The following is a 7208-nucleotide window of genomic DNA, read 5'->3' as shown; positions in this document are numbered from 1 at the left end:
CATTATAATACTGTACAAAACCATTAATTATGGTCTTCTACATTTTATTCAAACTAGGTGCTTCTACAGTACTTAAACCACAACTTCCCAGAATTCATAATTTTAATAACAGCCATCCCATAGCGAGACAAAGACTCTATAGTACATGTATGCCATTAATTTAGCTACAGCATACACCTAATGTTATAAAAATGTCATCATGTAATATTTACGGTATGTCCTGGGTCTTCCAACCGTTTACCATTTACCACTCCAGCAATATTACAATGCCATAAATCTCATCTGTTATTTTACATTTTTCATTTGTCAAAACTACAATATTCCACCTGTATTGTACCTTAATGTTTTAAGTAATAATAAGTACATTAATCCTACTAAATTAGACATAATGTTGCCTTAATCCTGTTAAATTAGACTTAATGTTGGGGCATTCCACAGTATTTTTTTGTCACGGACATTACAAATTTGAAAATATAAAGAGCTATATTTTATAGATTACACAATGAAAACAAGTCAAATTTTGGTTTTTATACTCCCATTCACTCTCAACTGTAGGAATATAACACAAAATTTAAAAAAAAAATTACGGTGTGTATGTCAGAATGCAAAATGTACGTGTCACAGACATTACAGGATTGTGACATAACTTTTGATGGTATATAGGAAAATTAAAATTCCTGTTCTGTTTTTGCATATATCAGAATTTCCTTCCTAAATCAAATAAACAGATAGTTGTTCTAACTTTATCAGGAGTGAAAAATAGAAAATGTAAAATATTTTCATTATATAATATGGATTACGTAGTGTCACGGACATTACATCTATAAATGTCACGGACTTACAAATTTGTCCCATGTAAACAAAATCTCAAAAAGTCTACCAAAACAACAAAATTAACACTCTATAAACTTTCAAACAACCTTTTATTACCAAAATACATCAAATTACATACAAGAAAGCCACAACTTATTTAAAATTTTGTGGAATATTTTAAAACACTGCTTTTTATGTAAAAAAGTTTTTATTTTCGGCTATTTAAAATATCAAGTGAATTTCTCTAAAAATTATATGGTATTGTATTTGTAGTCCTTTTATAAATATGAGATGCAAAATGATTTATATCAGATGTATAAAACAGTAATATTTAGTACCTACATGGTTTAAAAACAGGTTGGCGATAATCATTTAACTATTAAACTTAACTTTAAAAACAGGTTGGCGTTAATCGACTATTAAACCTAACTACAGTACTTGTCAAGTCTCTTGGTTACTCTTACATTATAACTGAATCAGTTATGTAAACTAATTAAAACATTAAGAAATTTGAATTTCAGCTTCAAACACATATCGTCCCCTTGCATCTACGAGTGGCATGGGAGTTTTCTCATGGACCTTATCCTTCGTTATCCATGATACATCTGGTATATTAGGGAATATAAATGTTTTCTTATTTATACTACTTCTTAAACAGCTAATTTCTAATTCATGCCCGTCAATATCTAAAATCTGACCTAGGAAGACATGTATATCTTTCTTACTAGCAAATTCAGCAAGAACAAAATCACCAATTTTAATGGTGTCAACTTCAGCAACAATAGCTTTAGGAGCTCTAGTTAACATCTTTATTTCACGAAATACTTGGTTTTCCACAGAGAACTGTGAATTGTTGGCATAACCAATTTCACAACCGCTAATTGGTTTTACAAAGTGCAAAAGGTGTGTACCAGGTATGCTTGGGCATGTTTGCCAACGATCATTAATGGCATTTCCAACCTCTTTAATTTGATCACTATCAACATATAGAATATTAATTTTACTGTTCAGTTTCTTAGCCGCTTCGAAAAATTCTTTCGCATTTCCTATTACTAATTTGCCCACACTGCAGAACATAAATATGAAATTTCAGATATGTAATTGCACTACATCTGTAATAAAATTTAAAAAATGTCACTCAAAATGTCACGGACTTACTTTTACTGTTTGAGACAGCAATTATGAAAATAATATTTAAAGATTTTTTTTTTAAACATATGATAAATTACAAAGGGTACTTTGGATAACTATATCCCACAAAAAATTTTTTGGAAAAATTTATTTTGTTGAAAATATGACAGAATTAATTATGTAATGTCCGTGACACATAATTTACATTTTCTTAATAAATGTTAATTAAATTCTGAGGTGGCCATCAAAAATTTTAAAATTATATATTTTCATATAATTTAATGTATAGTCTTTCTGAATAGACCAAATTTAATGTACAAAAGTGAATATGAAATTTTTCATATTGCGTCGCAAATACTGTGGAATGCCCCTGTTGCAGAGTTCAGACTTATTGTAATTTTACAAATGAATCAGTTCATCAAAGACTTTCATCTATAAAAACTCATTATATTTAGATTAATATTTCTGACTTAAGCTATGTTCACATCAAAGCTCGGATCCGGTCCGGTGCCCGGACAAAAAAATCGTGAAAGATGGGTTCAGTGGTAAAGCATACGACTGTTCACATCAAATTCGTACGATTTCCAATCTGGACTCCGGATCTTGTATTGTAAAATCGTACATTTTTTTCCCCTTGGACCAATCAACAACAAGCTTGGTTGGTTCGAACCAACCGAATGCATACGTACTTAACTCGAATAACCGTGTTCTGTGCGCGATGTGAACGAAGCGTCAAAAAATCATAGCAACTCCCGATTTTTTGTCCTGGTTCCAGACCGGATCCGGGCTTTGATGTGAACGTAGCTAAAGTCACAGATATTACTTGAACCATAAGCCATATAAAGAAGATGGAAAATCAATTCAATCTCGATACATTCCATTTCATACATTAATGGACTTCAACAAAAGTATTCTTTATAATCTCATTTTTCTCCATATAAGTGTTTAAAATGAAATATTCAAGTCTTAAACAAATAGGTACTAATTTATTTTTAATAATTTATAATTAAAATTATCATTTAAAAAAAAAAGGATTTTTTTTTTGTTTGTATTGGAATTAGTTGGCCTAAGTTTTTCATCTTTTATGACCTAAGACTAAATCATAGTATTGTACAGGTAGGCCTACTATAGGCCTACTTTTACAGTCCATCCATAGCACAAGCTGGGGTATATCAGCATGGTTAAAAACATGAAAGAAAATTACTGCACCAAACTGATTGATTTTGCTATTACATTATAAACAGACACAATAAATGAATTCAATATAAAACTCTGTAGAATAATAAGTACTGTAGTATAAGTTTCATTTGACTACTAATTCTATTGCATTAAATAATAAATTTATTATCATTTCCACATATTACTATTGTATATAGGCCTAGTAGAACACTACAAAAATGTAATATAAATTTCTCATCTCATACTGCTAAACATTACAAATTACAAACATACATGGCTTCAAAACACATAGTACAACTGGCTTACTGTACATCAACTGTACTTCTGAGGCTCTGATGACGTAAAAATAAAACTGTCAAAAACTGGTGCATATCTCAAAGTGAATAACCGCAAGTTAACTTGAACACAGCATTCTAATATATTCACCTATGCTACTATCCTGCAGCATAAGCAGTTGCATATTAATTGTGTCGTAAAAGTGTTCACTTGGAAACCATTACTAAATTCACCCAGAATGCTACTTAGGCATTTTGATAGGACTAGGAATCTGAATTTATAGGCTCGTCACCTGCCTATTTAGTGTTCACACAGCATGTTTTCTATTTATTAAATGATGTATTAATTTAACTGTAACCAAATGATGTTTATCAGGCTAACCCGTGCTTCAATCAAACAAATATGTTATTTGCTGTAGGTTGAAATCGCAACAGATAAAGTGTGTTGGTTGAATTTATTAGAATTAGGTTTTTCGTTAATTATATGCGAATAACATGACTGCAACAGATACGGTATACAGTATTCAAATTATAAGTCTTTTGATTTATCATATTATTTTAATGATCGACCACAATCTGTCTTTAAAACACTGCAACAATGCAAATAAATTGGTTTACAATAATTAAATTAAATCAGACAAAATAGCCATCAAGTATACTGTACCAAACTAAAAATTCAAAAATTGATAGAAATATGTTGTGGAACATTTTATATAAATTGTTACTCTCTACTGAACATTTTCCAATTAAACATGTCTGTCCACCAAAGGAGGGAGACGGGAGAATAAAAAATGAAGTTCCTAATCAAATGTATAGCAAACTTGCCTAATAGTTCTCTAGTATGCAGTATTTATTCATTTTTTCCTTTTCTTGGGGATGTGGTCCTTTTGATTTTAAACTACAAAAATATTATTTCTGATATCAACCAATCTTTTTCCTATTTGGAGAGACAAACATACAGTAAATGTGGCAAAGACAAGTCAAACCAGTAACTCGTTGCAAATTCTGTTTCAGAGATAATGGCCAAAACATGCCGGAATGTCAACATTTATGAAATCTATTTTATTACACTAAACTAGTAACATTTAAATATCTATATACCATGCTATGCTATTAATTTCTCCACTAACAACAACAATTTTTTAACAATTTGGTAATGGTTTCTGCTTGAGAAATGCCAAAAATCATCAACTTTGAAGGCTAATTTCTCAAATATTGCTCTTTAAACAGCTGTATGTTTAAACTTCTGTAACTTAATAACAGAATGTCGGATTTAAATGATTCTTTTACCCATTACTCTGTATTAATAACTAAAAATCAATTTTTGCAACAAGTAATTAGTTTGGCTTGTCTTTGCCATAAACACTGTACAATTCCTCACATGAAACTCAAATGAATAAATTGCTTGAATCCAAACCACAAATACTGCCTTCAAAGATACAGTACTGCAGAACATGTCACAAACAGCGAATGCAAATTACTGTACTTTATGCATGGAAGATGGAAGAGTTGTCTGATGTGCAGGTGGAAAAAAAATCCAAGAATCTGGATAAATCAGCTTGCATTGCAGATATGTGATTGACACTAAGTAAATCTCCCTAAGGGATACCATTTTGAGAAGATGAGTGAAGAAAACCCTTGTCAGTGCTAAGAAAACATGGGGGAAAGAAGCAGTTAATCACATACTTTAAAATTCAATGTGTATGATCATATCTGACTAGGGAGTAGAATAGTCATAAATAAAATCAAATTATCTAAATGCCAAGGACATAAATTATCCTCTTTCATCAGTAAAGAGATACTGTAGTAGAGGGAAAAACAGTGAACACATAAATTTCTTCTAAAAACCATTATTTTACCTTCAATATGGCATTCATGGAGCAATTTTGAAATTAATAAAACAATTTCTGAGCCCTTCATTCAGTCTACTAAGGTAATGGAAATTCAAAAGCTGCTTTTTATTTTTTTTTTATAGTTGGTTTTATTTGCACTAAGATAAGTATCATAGTAACATCATATAACATATGTGCGTAAGCAATTTATGTAAACCAATTCCAATACTACTGTGAGCGATTAACAAATTGATAACTTGTAGTTTACAGTCTATAGCTTGTAACACTTGCATAAATAAAATTACAGTATTCAATAATTAAATTTTAATAAATTACATTAATTTCTATTTTTAATATGTGCAACAGTCAGCCTAGTCGAAAAAATCCCTGTTTTCTACAGTCAAATTAGCAACAAGATTATTTTCATATCCAGAGCATGTTAATAAATGCTATTGCCATTTTAAAACATTTTTGAGTTATCTAGCAATATGATAATTCATTTCGGTTCCAAAGTGCATTTCAGTAATCTGGCAACTCCTTTTTACATACTACTGTAGGCTGATGGATTCTGGAAAATAATGTAATCTTAGAAACAAATTTGTAAGAAGGATAACATAATAACCATAGCTGATACTGTATGGAAAAGACCATTTTAATGGTCTTTTCCATGATTGCAGTTAAAACTGCAATCAATGGTATAATATTTAATACTAGAAATTGCAAATTGCAAGTGAAGTGCTGCGAAGTACAACTGCATAAAATGTTCTTCGAACAAAATTATTTATGCGAGTCAAGTGAAAATAATGAATAATAAAAATATAACAAATAATATGAGCACGACCCATTGTCTATATATTATTAGAACAGCGTTGGTACAATAGTGTTTTGCTGCAGTGACATCTCTCTGCTGGCGATGGCTCGCTGCTGGCGAATTGATCTGCGCATGTGTATAAAATGGTATTTATTTCCGCAAACACTATGCCAGTCTACAACAAGCGTCGCCTAAATGTAATAATTAGCACGTTGAAATAGGCATGTAAATAAGTTTAACTGGGTTCGTAAATAATATTGTCCTCAAATTATTGTGGCTGAGACATGAGCCGATTAAACGTAGAAATAGGAAACCTAGAAATATAGTAAAAACGCTGAATAGTACTCCAGCNNNNGCTGAATAGTACTCCAGCGTCGCGACATGCCGACGTTGGTACGAGTAGGTTAGTCTACAAACGTCGCCTAAAGTAATTGATTTTACCCGGCAGAACGAATGAAGGAAACTCCGCTTTTCAGTTGTCTCAGGCAATTGATTTTTGACAAACAATGACCTTTCAGAGGTCAAATTGCTGTCAAGAATATGAATTGGCTGCTTCGCAGCAAATATCTGATTAATATCTAGAAATTATTCTAGTAAAGTCTATAAATTAACACTCTATAGGGGCATAGGCTGCTTTCATCTTGGTGGTGTGAAAATTGAGAATGCAGAACTGGGGGGAGGGGGGTAGTGTGGAAATTGAGAATGCGGTGCCCTACTCCAATGAAAACGTTGTGGTCATTTTTAGTATCTTAACCCACTTACAGTAGTGGAACTAATTTGCTCCCATGTTGGTACTAACTCCGCAGCCTATGCCCATGCTCTCTATATTTAAATTTGGCATAATTAATTTTCTTTTAATTACTTTCTATTTGTACACTGGCCTTGTTCTGATTGGTCAATTGTTAAGCTTGATTGAAACTTCGGAATGGTCTATTAATAAAAGGTTTTAAATATTTTTGCAGCTATCAAAATAGTAGGGAATGTTACCACTGGTTGTACCTTGGATGCAACGCACTTTAATAGTCCGATGCCTACTGGCTTTCAACCGATGCCTTCAAGAAGCAGGAACAGTCTGTCTTGTCTAATAGAGGGATTTATCAATGGCCGTCATGTGACCTAACTTGGGTGTTGGATATAAACAATCCACTGACACAGCAGTGTTTTACA

This window comes from Anneissia japonica, unplaced genomic scaffold (assembly GCF_011630105.1).
Source record: "Anneissia japonica isolate Jap-2015-1 unplaced genomic scaffold, ASM1163010v1 scaffold287716_len795978_cov209, whole genome shotgun sequence".
Taxonomy (NCBI): Eukaryota; Metazoa; Echinodermata; class Crinoidea; order Comatulida; family Comatulidae; genus Anneissia; species Anneissia japonica.
Note: the sequence above shows the minus strand (reverse complement) of the source record.